This window comes from Callorhinus ursinus, unplaced genomic scaffold (assembly GCF_003265705.2).
Source record: "Callorhinus ursinus isolate GAN/ISIS: 27379988/994484 unplaced genomic scaffold, GSC_fseal_2.0 scaffold8, whole genome shotgun sequence".
NCBI lineage: Eukaryota > Metazoa > Chordata > Mammalia > Carnivora > Otariidae > Callorhinus > Callorhinus ursinus.
The window spans coordinates 43,175,473-43,189,706 of NW_027397070.1; the positions used below are offsets into that span (position 1 = coordinate 43,175,473).

Genomic DNA, 14,234 nt, shown 5'->3' on the forward strand with positions numbered 1-14,234 from the left:
TCCCAGCTGACTGCAGGGCCTGAGGGCAAAGGGGGCCCCAGCAGAGCTCAGAGAAGGTGAGGTATACATTCCAGAGTTCACTTTGGGGATTTAGGTCAAAGTCAGGCATTTTTAAAAATTTAACTTTGCCACAGGAAATTTAAAGTCTCTTTAAAAAAAGGAAGAGCTTGGGTCATTCCAGGGCCTTCCTGCGGGAAGGTGGGAGATGTTGGCAGGCGCAATGGCCTTATATTTGGAGAGGCATTCTATACTCCTCTCTCACCCTGTTTGGTGGGATTTGGGCATGGTCCAGCTCCTCTGGCCAAATAAAAGACCATTACTCCTAATCCCTAACCCTTGAAGTTGCCTAAACTAGCTCTGGACAGCTGGAGCACAGGAGCTTCAGGAGAGTGACAGGGTGTGGCCTGGGGAGGGTGAATGTGTTTTGGGCACAGGAAGTTGGGGGATGAAAAAAAATATATCAGTAATTCTGCTCTGTTCCCTCTGAGGTGTCTAGTGCCAGGCTGACTGTGTTCCCATAATGCCATGCCCAGTATCACCTTTAATCAGGCAAAACCCAGCCACTTTATAAATTGTAGTTTACAAATGTAAGGGATTAATAGACCAGTAGCAGTTGTAAAAATAGTGGTGCCCATAGCAGTCCTAGTAATAATGGCACTAGGTAAAGTAGTCCTATAGCAAAGATGGACTATCTCAATCCATCATAAGGTGCAGCTTGATTCTCTTTATTTCCTGTAAGCCTCTGGCATACTTGCTTCTGCCTGATGAATAGTTAAAGGGCAGAGTGGCCGTGGGTGGAGGAAGAGGCACTCTGGATCACTAATGCGGTGATTTCAGAGTGGTAATGGAGTCTTATTTTAGTCTTAGCCATGGGCATTCTAGGGTTGCCCCTCACCCCACGCTTTTGGCTGCTGGCCTGTGGCTAGGACTGCCTATTTCCTACCCGAGAGGTGGTCACATTTCCTTGGTGAAACCAAAGATGTGTCCTTGGTTAGGCAAGCCCAGTCAGGGCGGGGCTGAGATCCCGCCAGCTCCTGACCCCCGCCCCCACCCCCACCCTGCAGGCGCTTGGAAAACTTGAGTGGTGAAGAGAGTGGAGAGTAGCAATAGCAGATTTCCCCACTGCTGCCTTCTCCAGTGCTCATCCCTTCTTCGTATTAATAATTTACTGTGTGCACTGTGCTAGTCACTCTACATACAATGCGCTTTTTAACCTTTAAAACAACTTGCTAAAAGATTGCAGAGAAAAAAAAACCCTGAGGGAACTCCAGAGCCATTCAACTCCAAAATCAATGTTCTTGCCATCACACCTTGATGCGCAAAGTCACTGTCCTCTAGGCCTCTGCCTCCCTGAATCTAGTCTCAGGTGGGCTTCTGTTTGGAGCTCTGAGCCCTGGGAACCAGGAGAAAGAAATGCAGGACCTTAATTCAAAACTCTGATAGGGCTCTTCCTAAGTATTTTCAAGTTTCAATGAGAGAGAAAAGAAGAGTACTTACAAGCTGAGCAGTCCTGTCAAAGCCAAAATCTTTATCCTTATAGAAAATTCAGTTGGGAGAAGGGATCCTGGAAGTCACCTAGAGAAGAAGGAGAAGCCTGATGTTGGTTTTCTTTGGGATAATGCTTAAAATCTGTTACTACTGTCTGAGAAATCCTAGCTAATAAGAAAGTATCCTTTCTTATTACTACAAAAGTAATACGTATTACTACAAAAGTAATACGTACCTTTAAAGTATATTTTCTTTTAGAAAATACCAAAAAGTTTAAAGAAGAAAATGCAAAATTACTCTTAACCCCACCACCAAAAGACATCCCTTGTGATATATTTCCTCCCTGTATTTTTTTTCCATACATAAATGTAAACTGTTCACAAAGCCAGGACCTCCTGTATCCTGCTTTTATTCCCACTTACCATTATATGAGAAGCATTTTTAATATTTTCGTGAAGATTATTTGAAAGGGCGACATAAAATTTTTAAGTGTTTATGATTACCACTTGATGGAAAGGGAAGATCGCTGTTACTGTTGTCAGAGCCAGAGCAGTGCAGTGTGGCCCAGAAGATGTCCTGCCCCCCTCGTACCTGCTGATAGGAAGGAGACCACAGCTGCACGTTCTTTCTGGCAGAAAGGCACCTGAGCCTTCCATCCAGGCTGCAGTGCTGGCTGAGCAGCCCAGCCAGTTCCTGGTGGGAGCAGTCTGAAGACGTTTGCACTCTCAAAGACCTGTCCTTCTATATCTGTCCATAGAGAGAGATGTTTGAAATTTGGAAGGAACTTGGACTAGCCCAGAAGTACCCGGAGGATTAGGCCATGTTGCTAAGGGTATCTCGGCACCTCACAAAATGCTGTTGTGGGGCCTCTGGAAAAAACCTAGGTCTGGTGGACCCTGGCACTCTTCAAGGAAGGCTCCAAGAGAATAGCAAGGGGGTAGCTAGAATGTGCAATGTGCTAAGAGATGTTAGTCTAAAAATTCATTTGGATGACTTGAGGGGGTCACACGAAGCGTGTGCAGGCAGTTGTCAAAGTGCCCATGGGTGTGGTCTGTTCTGGCTTGGAGTTCCTCCTGATTAGGAGAGATCTGGCCAGTACTGCAAGACCCCTGGACTTGATTTTACCTGTCTTATTCTTTAAGAAAAAAAAAAAATTATATATGGGAAGCATCCCATTCTTTCAGAATTTTGAATGACTTTGATACAGTGATTGAAAAGATATTCTGACCTGCCTGGGGCGATGTAGGACTCTGATCCTTACTAAAGCTGCGAAGGAAGCATGTGTTGGTCTGTTGATTGACTCCTGTTGACCTTGGACAAGACACAGGACTCCCCTGGGGCCTTGGAATGTTTTGTGCAACATCTTTTGAAAGGCAGAGCCTTTTGCTCCACATGGTTCCTATGGGGCTGTGGTGGCCCCAGCTGGGTGTGATCAAAAGGGTGCAACATGTAATGACTTTGTTGGTATTTTCAAATGACATTCAAGACTCAAATGCCCGCAGTGTAGATGAGTGCCAACAGGCTGTGGCATTGGATCTAGATGAGGATCAGCTTGTGCCTCTATCCCTCGCACACCCTGTGACTTTGGTTAAGTCCCTACCATGTCATTTTACCCATTTCCCCATCTACACAGAGCTACATTTAAGGGATGTTGTTGTTGTTGTTTATTTTACCAAAGGGGCAGATAATATCCACTGATCCTATAAAAAGCCCCAGGACAGCGGTATGACAAGGCCTAGAGAGGTCACACTGGGAAAAGGCCAGGGATGGACATGTCTTAAAGCCACGGAACCAGGGCTACATAATTTTTGTGCAGCTCAGTGCAAATGAAAATAGGGAGCTCCTTATTCAAAAAGTGTGTGGGGGAAGTATCATTAAAGATGTTAAAAGACAAAGCTTTTTTCCTTTCTTTCATGATCTCTCTCTTTCGATTTGACATGGTGCTTTTATTTGCTATTTAATGTCAGTATAAGAAAATTAAAATTTAATTTTAAATTATTGGCATGAATTTTACTGTTCATCTTTATATTGTGTGATGCTAGTTTTAAATGGAAATAGGAAAGCACTTACCTTGTATGTTAATTCACGTAAATTACACAATTCACATTTTGTAGCTTATACATGCATATGTAGTTTATTCTTCCTAGAACAGTGGAAATGCTGACAAAACAAACTCAATGGTTTTTATTTCGTTTCTTTCCACGCACTCTTTATGTGTGCATTTCCCACCAAGTCTGGCTTTCTACTGAGTAAGGAAAGGAAAAGGAAGTATTCCCTACTCTTACCCTACTCTTTCCTTCTACGTCATCATTTGCAGCACAAGCGGTTGGCTAGTACCGGGTAGAAACATAAGTAAGAAAGGAGATGATGGGGCTTTAGGTCATTTGTGCTTATTGCTTTCTTTCTGTATTTGAAGCAATTTCTGGGTTGAATGGGAAGCATGCCTCTTGGGACTGTCAGCATGTCTGCCTGCTTACTTAGTTAAAGACCTGACAGTCTTACCTTATACTCAAGCTGGGTCTTGCTGAATTCTCATGCACTGTGGGGCCACCGGAATTCTGTGCTCATGGGGCATCCTGAATGCTACGTGCAACTGGGGCTGCAAAGAATGGTTGTGCCTCTCTCCTCTGCTCATGTTTGCACTCCGTCATCCCATCAGACTTCACTTACAAAACACAGCTCCAAAGATAAAATTGTTAGAAATTTCAAGGAAGCAATAACAGAGCATTAAACCAAATACAGAGCCCTTCTGACTGCATAAGCCACCCACCCTTGAAGTCGCCCTCAGTGGGATACCAGAAGCTGACCGGGTAGATACATCTAAGGGGGACAAAATTAGATATAGACTCTGAGGCAGGTTCTAAGACAAAGGGTACTCAACAGAAATGGATGTGGAACCAGAGAACCAAGCATAAAGATGGATGAATTATAAATGCAAGAACTGAGTGGTAAAAAGGAGATGAAGACTAGAGACAACTGGTAACCCACTGGCCAGAAGATAAGTTTTAGGGGTAAGAATTGGTCAGGGGAAGGGGAAAGAAGAGGGGCTTCATGCTAAGATGCTCAGTCAAGAGCTTGCCCTCTGGGTGAGAGAGCTTGACTGGCCAAGCCACTGTTGATCTGAGACTGTTCCTTGGGCAACACCTTTGCCAATAAATCTCTGGCCTCTAAGATCATTTTCCAAGAAATGATGTGAGAATTGAAACTTGTAGGATGCTTTCTAGGAAAGAACGTTCTGAACGTAGACTTTGGACTGAGTTTCTAAAGTAGATTCTGAAGGTCCTTAGTCTACCTGCAAGGGAAATGAATTGGGTGGATCTTGGCCAGAAACTATTTAGGATGCCTTACAGGCAGAGTCCCTACAGCCACAATGCATGGGAGTGTCCCATCCAAGGCAAGGGGATTCAGCTGCTGTGAGGACAGGAAGGCCAAGATCTAGAGCAGCCAAAAGCTGCTCCCAGAGCTTTGCAAGTTGGGAGTGACCTCCAGATGGGACCTTCTCTTCTTATAGCTGTTCTCTTTTACCCTTACCCCAGGCTGTGCCTTCTCCAGATATCTAGGATGAAAACCAAATGTTTCAACCTACCAATCATCAAGTGCCTAATTCCCGGGTGACTTTGGGAAGTCAGAGGTTCAGTTGGGAACAGAGTTTTCCATTTGCACCAAGATAATTAGTCCTGTCCAACCACATAGCGGACACCTCTAGCACTAACTGTGGTATCAGACTTAAAAATCCAAAGACAATGCTATCGAAAATGAAAGGAGTTTAGTCTTCCTGGTGGTATTCATGTGGCCTTGAAATCATTCATAGCAATGTAAAGCTCATTACCTTTCTCTTGTACATACACATTTTCATATCAGCAATAAAATGATGCCATGTCTAGTAGGACCCAAACCAACGTTCCCAAGTATTTCTGAAAAGGAGGCAATATGTGTAGTGCCAAGGAAGGTTGACTTGATTTAGAAGAATCTCAGGTTGAAATGTATCTAAGCGTATCTTCCCTTCCTTTTCTGCCAAAAAGACTTTCAAAGAACACTCAAATTATAGATGAGGTTTACTTGGAGGAAGCTCATGGGGCAAATGTTTCCTTTCCATGGTGTTTCTGTGTGTAAAGAACAAAAGTGAGAAGTGGAGCTAAATAGCTGTCTCGAGAGTTATGTAATCAGAATTACATTTCAGATTTGGATGTGACCTCAAACTTTACACAGGTGTGTGAATTTCCTTGTTAACATTACCAACTAGGCATCTAGCATAAGCTTAGGCATTTCCAGCATTAGAGGTACTCACCACCACCTAAAATGACCCATTTAACAACCACCACCGCAAAACAACAACTATAATAATAATAATTATAATAACAATAATGGCAATAAAGACCACCATGACAAGCCCAGTTCCTAGCACCCAGTTGATGTTTCATGAATGTGTTAGAAATGAATGAAAATGCTTTATTCTAGCAGCTGTCTCATATTAAAGATCCAATAAATGCAATCATTCCATTAATATTAATTGTGCACTTAATATGTGCTAGATCCTGGGCATGGGGCCTGAGTATACAGGAGTAAACATGAAGGACAAGGTCCCCGCCTTTGATTAAAAAAAAAAAATACACACAATACATATATGTATATGAATTTATAAAATTGTATATGATTTATACATATATTATAAATATATACACTTAATATATATAATTTCATTTGATCTCACTTTGTGAGACAGAAAACTTAAGCTTGGAACAGTTAAGTCACTCACTTGTGGTCACATAGCACTATGTAGCAAGCTGGGATTTCTCATCGCCACTCTATAATTCCAAAGCCTGTAGTCCTAACCATTCACCTCACAGCCTCCATTTTTAGGAGTTTCTTCCTTAAATGCTAAAATTTGCCTCCTTGAAATTTCTATTGATCCATCCATATTCTTTTTTAAAAATATTTTATTTATTTTATTTATTTTAGAGAGAGTGAGCATGTGCAGGGGTCGGGGAAGGGGAGGGAGAGGGACAAGCTGACTCTATGCTGAGTGGGGAGCCCCACACGGGGCTTGATCTCATGACCCTGAGATCATGACCTGAGCCGAAATCAAAAGTTGGATGCCTAACCAACTGAGCCACACAGGTGCCCCTGATCTATCCATATTCTGTCTACCCTTTGAGGCAACATGGACTACATCTCATCTCATAGACTACATCTCATCACCTTGTAACAAGGACAAGCCTTGGCATTTTTAGGGCAACTCAGTTGCCCCTCCTCCAGTCTTATACTCTGTAGGTCAAACATCCTTTTACTGTGATTCTGCCTTGTATGATTAGGAGTCCCATTCCTTGGCCATTCTGGGTGGTTAAGAGGAAAGTGTCCTGCATTCTGTAACCAGGTCAGAATTTCCCTTTTGTCACTAGGAAGGTGACCTGAATTTGTATGGACAGAGAGGTGTGAGGAGCTGGTGAGTCATAATCTCCAGTGAGCCTAGAGGCTGCAGGAGCCCCACCCATACTTCCTCCTCTTTTCTGTCCCCCTCGCTTCAGAGCATGCGAATTACAGTCAGGAGGTCCTGAGAAATTTGAGTGGAAGTGTTAAGAGCAAGAATTCACTTTAGCCATTACTGTCTCAATAATTACTTTGTGGACACAATGAGAAAAACTGACGCACTAGGTGAATAACATCTGGAATTGTCCAAATGCATTACTCTAGACCTGGTCAGTTTTAATGTCATGAGAGTGGTGATACCATTATTGAAAAACATGTTTCAGTTTTAGTGCCAAATGAAGTTGAACACATTATTATTCTGGTCGTGTGGAACATTTGCTCGCCTCACATCCTGGAAAGTAATATTTGTGTTTTAGTGTGTGTTTTTATGACTGGCTGGTACTGGGTTCTGGCTTTGTGGGCCCAAACCTCATCTCTCAAGAAACAAAAACAAAGAATCCCCCAAACCAGCACCAAAGAGACCAGCTGGCCCTGTGTCTAGTGGAACACTAACTGAGGTGGACTCCCATGACCGCTGGTGGCACATTCACCATACAGGAACTTAATCTGTTCACAACATCCCTGACCTTGGTTTTACTCTCTTATTAAATGGGTGTAATCATGACAGCTTGACTCACAGGGTGAGGGCAAGGAGCAATGTGAGTGTATTTCCTAAAGTATAAAGTCTTGGAAGTGTAAATTAGCATTTTAAGTGGCTAGGGATATGTAGGAGGAAAAAAATAGAGGACCTACCTAATGAAGGAAAATGCTCACCTCCAATTTTAACAATTTTAGGATCAAAGCAATACTTGGATAGTATCCACTAGGAAAACTCTCTTGATGCCTGGTTTTTGTATTAAATATCTATCCACACTGACTCTCCCATATTGTTTCAAACACACATACTAAAACAGTCCCCTAAATGCTGGTTGCTTCATGGTCCACACACACACACGTGCTTTAAAAAAATCATCTAATGAGAATGCTAGGGGTGTTCTCTGAAGGCTAAGATTTCCCCACTTCTCTTCTGACATCCCCACCTTTGAGAACACAATGGAAGCGTGACTTGGTGAACAAGGACTTGGACTCCAAGTTTTTCACACGCTGGTGCCTTGGGCCAAGGACTCTTCTCTTTTGGGCTGCAGCTTTCTTATTTACAAAGACGAGGGTTGGATTCCAAGATCTCCAAGGTCTTTTCCAGCTCTTCAGAAAGATTATCTTCATGCCATTCTTTCTGAACTGTGTGGCCATTATACAGAATGGGGTAGTTCTGTGTGTGTGGATACAGACCAGTCTCCAAAAGCTGTTATTACATGAAAAGGCAGAATGCAGAACAGTGTTTAAGGATTCCCTGTGTAAGAAAAGATATAAAGTAGCATAAACGTATCTCTGTCAAGAAGATCATCTGAAATCATTCAAGTGAAGCTGTTAACCTCACTTGAAAAGGGGACTAGGCAGAGGAATTAGGGAGACTTTAACTTTTTTTTTTAATTATTAAGACTTTATTGTTTGTAGGGCAGTTTTCACAGCAAAATGGAGGGGAAAGTACAGAGATTTCTCATAGAGCCCCTGCCCCCACATGTGCACAGCCTCCCCCATTATCAGCGTCCCTCACCAGAGTGGGACACTTGTTACAAATGATGAACCTATGCTGATACATCATAATCACCCGAAGTCCATAGTTCACATTAGAGTTCACTGTTGGTGCTGTGCATTGGATGGCTTTGGACAAATGTATAATAACATGTATCCACCATTAGGGTACCATACAGAGTGTTTTTACTGTCCTAAAAATCCTCTGTGCTCTGCCTGTTCATCCTTACACACTACCTACCCCACAACCCCTGCAACCCCTGATCTTTTGACTGTCTCCATAGTTTTGCCTTTTCCAGAATGTCATGGAGTTGGAATCATACAGTATGTGGCCTTTTCAGATTGGCTTCTTTTTCTTAGCAATATGCACTTAAGTTTCCTTCATGTCTTTTTTTAAGTTTTTTATTTTAAATCTTTCGGTAGTATTTGACTTTTCTAACTATATGCATGATTGCTTTTATTTTTTAAGAAAATGATGACAGGGTTATCTGTTAGAGAAATCACGGGTAGTTCCGCTTTCTTCTTTTTACTTTCCTGAAGAAAACCCACCTTATAAACATGATTTTTAGTGCCATTCTGGATATTATCTATGTCTTGTCTAGCCTCGTCAGGCAGTAACACCAAAGATGTCAAGCAAAATTATCCCAAGCCCCCCAGTTTCTCTTACTATCCCACAGTAGGATTCATCCCCCTTTCTGCAGGGCCTACCACCCGAATCCACACACAGAACTAGATCCTGACAACATGGAACCCCCAGTAGGAGAATGCCCCTCTGACTCAGTAGCATGTTAGTGACAGTTTGAATCTACCAATGAGGCAGGGAAGAGAGTTCAGTCAGATCTTGTGATATAAATGGGTCCTGAACATTAGCAATGTGCCTCTGGTGTTGAGGAAGGGATGGCATGTGTACTCAGTGCCCCAGATTCTTATTGGCCCCTGAATTTCGGAAATCCTGGCCATCAGTACCTCAAATACAGCTGCCTGGGCATGGGAAGGAAACCCACTTATTCACTGAATCTTTACTGTACACTTGCCATGGCTCCTTACAGCCCAAATCTAAACCTTCTCTGTTCTCCTCAAAACATGGCATGGGGGTAGTGTGAACTGGGGTTCTAGTCCAGAGTGCTGCTAACTTGCCCTGTGACTTTGGACAAGTCACATCACTCTGAGTCTCAGTTTCCCCAAATGTAAACAGTGGGGGTTGGGTCCGTACCCTCCAAGTGTCCTTTCACAAGGACTGAACTGTCTAGGCTTTTGAAGGCCTTCTAGCTACCCGCTCCCCCAGCCTCTCTTTCTGGGAGCAGGCAGATTTAGGAACGAGACAAGAAACAAGCTCTCTTTTATTCTAGTTTACTGGTATGTGCTGACAAATAATCGTTAAAACATCCCAACTAAGATTTCCAAGGCAACCCTTGCAAATATGGGGGTAAACCAAAACCTCACAGCCTCCCGGGATGATAGAGTCAGACAGAGGGTCTCTGAAAGAAACTAGGGCAAGAGTTGGAAGCCTATTTAAAATATTATCTGGGCTCTGGAATCTAAATTGATGTCACCAAATAGTACCTATTACTGCTAGGTCTTTCCAGATTATTCCAAAATTCAGACTTTGAGCAGGCAGTCATTCACCATCAGAGACATGGCAATCCTAGTTATTCTAGGCCAGGAAGTCCTGGTGATAAAAAAATAAATAAAAATTTTTCAGAAACAGACTGCCAGGCTCCTGGCAGCTCAGTCGGTTAAGTGTCCGACTCTTGGTTTCGGCTCAGGTCGTGATATCAGGGTTGTAAGATTGAGCCCATCGGGCTCCATGCTCACTGCAGAGTCTGCTTGAGATTCTCTCTCTCCCTCTGCCCCTCCCCTCACTCTCTCTCTAAAAATAAATAAATAAATCTTGAAAGAAAGAGAAAAAGAAAGAAAGAAAGAAAGAAAGAAAGAAAGAAAAAGGAAGGAAGGAAGGAAGGAAGGAAGGAAGGAAGGAAGAAAGCAAGCAAGCAAGCAAGAAGAAAGAAAGAAAGAAAGATTGTCAAGGCCAAAAGTTACAGGCAACAGGTGCTGGCTAAGTTATAGTGTCTCAGACAGTTGCCACCCTTGGCCCAAAGCTAAAGATCCCTCAGGAGTCTGGGCCAGATCCAAGCATTTTGGGATGTGATTCTGGGCCTACTGCTCACCCTGAGTCAGAACTAAGCTCGTCGCTCGAATGGGCCTGCACCCTCAGGCTGTGGAGACCCTGTGGAGGGTCATCGGGAACGTGTGTGGACTCGTCCCTGACACCTAGATAGTGAGAAGGGGTGTCCCCCTGTGTTTGCCAATGGGGATGGGAGGGAAGAAAGAGCGCACAGAGGAACAGAAAGGCAGAAAACCTGCAGGGCAATGTGGCCCTAATGGGAGAGAATTTACTTGGCATAAGCAGATGTAGGTTTGAATCCTGACTTCCCAATGACTCCGCCATCCACCTTGGACAGGTCCTGATCTCTCGGAGCGTGTTTCCATTAAAGGATGGGAGTAATAATACGCACCACACAGGACTGTGATGGTGATGGACATGAAAGGATACATGCACACATGCGTAGCACAGGGCCTGGCACACAACAGACACTTCATAAGTGATGGTTTATGTAAATCTGACTCCCACGCCAGGAGGTACTAAGACAGGGAAGTATGTGAGAGGGGAGGAAGGAGGACTCAGCAGAGGAGGTTATGAGGGAATATGAGGAGCAAGGGAGCAAACAGAAGAATGGTCAGTGGCTCTAGGGCAGGGGAGGTGAGCAAGGTATAACCCAACGGCCTTCAGTGTGGGTGCTTCCTACCTGGCGTGTTCAGTTGGGTTCCCTGGGGAGCCTCACAAGCAAGCAAACTACCTGGTGCGAAGGGGCAATGGAGGAAGGCAAGGCCTCTGTGAGAGGGAGACATCCAAGGGAGAGGCCATTGAGGCTGGCAGCCTCGTGCCTGCCCCGTCTGCCCTGTTGTGTGCACGCTGGTGGTGCCAACTTCCTGTGCTTCCTCCCTGGCGTCAGATGAGGAAAGCCTTGGGCTCGCCGGGGCATCTTGAGAGGGAAGCACCAGTAGGTGTGTCCCTTGGACCCTCCTCGTAAACTCACCCTTGCAGGTGCACCTTTGCCACCATGCCCAGGGCCCTCTCAGGTCTCCAGGTCTTCCCAAGGCAGGGGCCCCGGGAACAGGCTGTACTTTCTGCTCAGGAGACGCTTCAGCCTTCTCTGCACCTCTGATGCCAAGTCCCACCCCTGCTCTCTTTGAAGACATAATGGGTGGAGGGGATTTTTAACACAGTCTTCTAATTTCAGAAGTAAGACATTGTAACTGTAGAAGATATTGCAAATAAAAGAAATTCAAAGGAGAAACTAAAACTCACTTGTCATCCAGCCATCCAGCCAACTCTTTCCTGTTTGGATTTATTTCCTTCCAGTCTTTCTTCTGTGTTCGTATAAACGTGTATCAGCTAGCTCACTTCAAGGTCTACCTTTCCCTAGTTTATTTGGGAAACAAGGAGTTTGGGTCCTTTGTGCTGGGGCCACCGCCGGGACCCCCTGGTCTCCTTCCCTGGTCCCCTCAGGATGCCACTCACTCTCCCCCCCGGGGGGGCCGCGGGGGGGGGGCCTTCTGCTTCCCCTTGTTGCCCCTTACCTTTCACACCCCCCGGTACCACCACTTGGGGCTGTAGAGTTCCTGAAGGTTATGGGATACACAAGGAGTTTACATCTCAAAAACTGAATATTCAAAATTCTTTTTCTTAAAACTCATTTGGCTGGCAGACTACCAGGATTTTCTTATTGACCGCTGAACGTTTTTTGGCAGGTTCCAACAACCTACCATGCTTCTCAGACTCTTTTCTCCCCCTCCAGCCCTTCTCTGTCTCTCAAGCTCTTCCACTCTCAAATTCGGGTCATTTCAAACACAGAGCAGTTTGCGCATCTTTTTTTCTACCTTGTTTGCCTCCAACTGCTCTCAAAGTTTCGGCTTACCCACCAGAGCAGTTGATGAGGGTATTCTTTAAAAAAGGATAATTTCTTCCCTAAGGGAATCTATGATACCTCCTATTACAATTCTTCATCCTGATACAAACACACGTTTATTTTTCACGAGACTCAGGTTGTACTGCGCAAACGTTTACCGTCTTTATTTTTCCACCAATATCTTCCGCTAAAAACATTTTTTCAATGTCACTAAGTATTTTTCTTCGGCATGATTTCAATGTCTGTGTCCTGTTCCATTGTACCTGTGTCCCATTATTTATTTAAGCAATCTCCTCCTGGTAGATATTTTGGTTATTTCCAACACTTGGCTAGTACCCATGGTGCTGCCACAGGGAGGCCACAAAAGTGCTCTTTCTGTTACATGTGTGCCTGGTAACTAACTTACCCCCCAAAACATCTGGTGACGTGATGTTTGCACTGGTGCCATGGAAGGATGGTGGGAAAGGCCATAGGAATAGGAGAAATGTTGCTGGGTCACGAAAGGGTGGCTGGAGAGATGATCAGACCAGAGACGGCGTTCTTTAAAGTCCAAAAAGAGAACAGGATGGGATTTTGGCTTCTGAGATTTCCCCTCATCCTGGCTCAGAATTCCTGCCAATAAGCAGGAACATGTGTCTTGCTTGGCCAGAGCCAGCAAGATAAAGCTAATTTCGGACAATGGGTTTCTTCTGTTGCTGGATGTGTACTCATCATCACATTCCCAATGGCCCCGCTGGCCCCGCCAAATTCCACTTGCAACCCAAGAAAGGGGTGTTAATGTAGACTCTAATAAGCAGTAATCCTGCCCTACTTTCTTCCTACTACTCCCTTCCCTCTCTGCATCTACCATAATGAGGTCAAGAGGGAGAGTTAGGAGACCACCAGGGGTCGGGGGGGTGGATAACTTGTAAGCCTGCTGCCAGAGCACCCAGGTGCTTCCCTCATGGACAGTGGCCTGTGACAGGCACCAACAACCTGAGCTGACCTCAGGCTTTGGCGTTACAACTCTGTGGAGCAGACTCTGATACCCCTTAAAGGACTGTCAACATGAGCCTGCAACGTATAGGATTTTTGATGGGTTTTTCACCTTAGCTCTCTCACCTGCCACTTTGCCATCTCAGTGCTGGCCAAGAAAGGGTGAAAAAGAAGAGTATCAGCTCCTTGAAGATATCAATATCTTTTCAGCACTCTCCGTTTTCCTCACAAAGCCCCGGGCACAGGCCATGATGAATGAATCTTTATCAAATAAGTTTACTAAGAGCCTCTGCCCAACATTGTGTGGCCATGGCGAGAGGGATGCAGCATCCCTTGTTCACACAGCCCTTGGCCGCTGGGGATGTCCACGTGAAGAACTCAAAGGGTGGGCAAAGTAGACGTCTCCAAAAACAGTGTTGCTAACACAAAGAAAACAGAACCGTTGGCAGCGTTTGTTTGACTCAAATGCAAGCATGCGCTGGATTGGAAAAGCAGGTCAGAAGGGAATGTGAATGGAATCATAGGAGGTTTAGTCCACTAGACAGAGTCCCATGACTCCTGCCAGTGGGAGCCATGGCATCAGTTGCGGGGAGAGCTCTTGTCTGGGCACCAGGCAGAGCAAGTCTCGTGTGAATAGATACTGCCGTCTTCCTGCTCTTAGAGCTTCCCAGTGCCTTGGACTCAGAAAAGACCTTTAGAGCTCATGGAGTCCAGGTTTCCACTCTTTACCACCAGCTCAGC

At 44.7% G+C, this 14,234-nt stretch overlaps 1 protein-coding gene across 1 annotated transcript in view; it reads left to right on the forward strand.

Annotated features, from left to right (window-relative positions):
• TTC9 (tetratricopeptide repeat domain 9) overlaps positions 1–14,234 on the forward strand; it is a 29,939-nt gene that overhangs the window by 1,332 nt on the left and 14,373 nt on the right. The gene's annotated exons all lie outside the window — the stretch shown is intronic.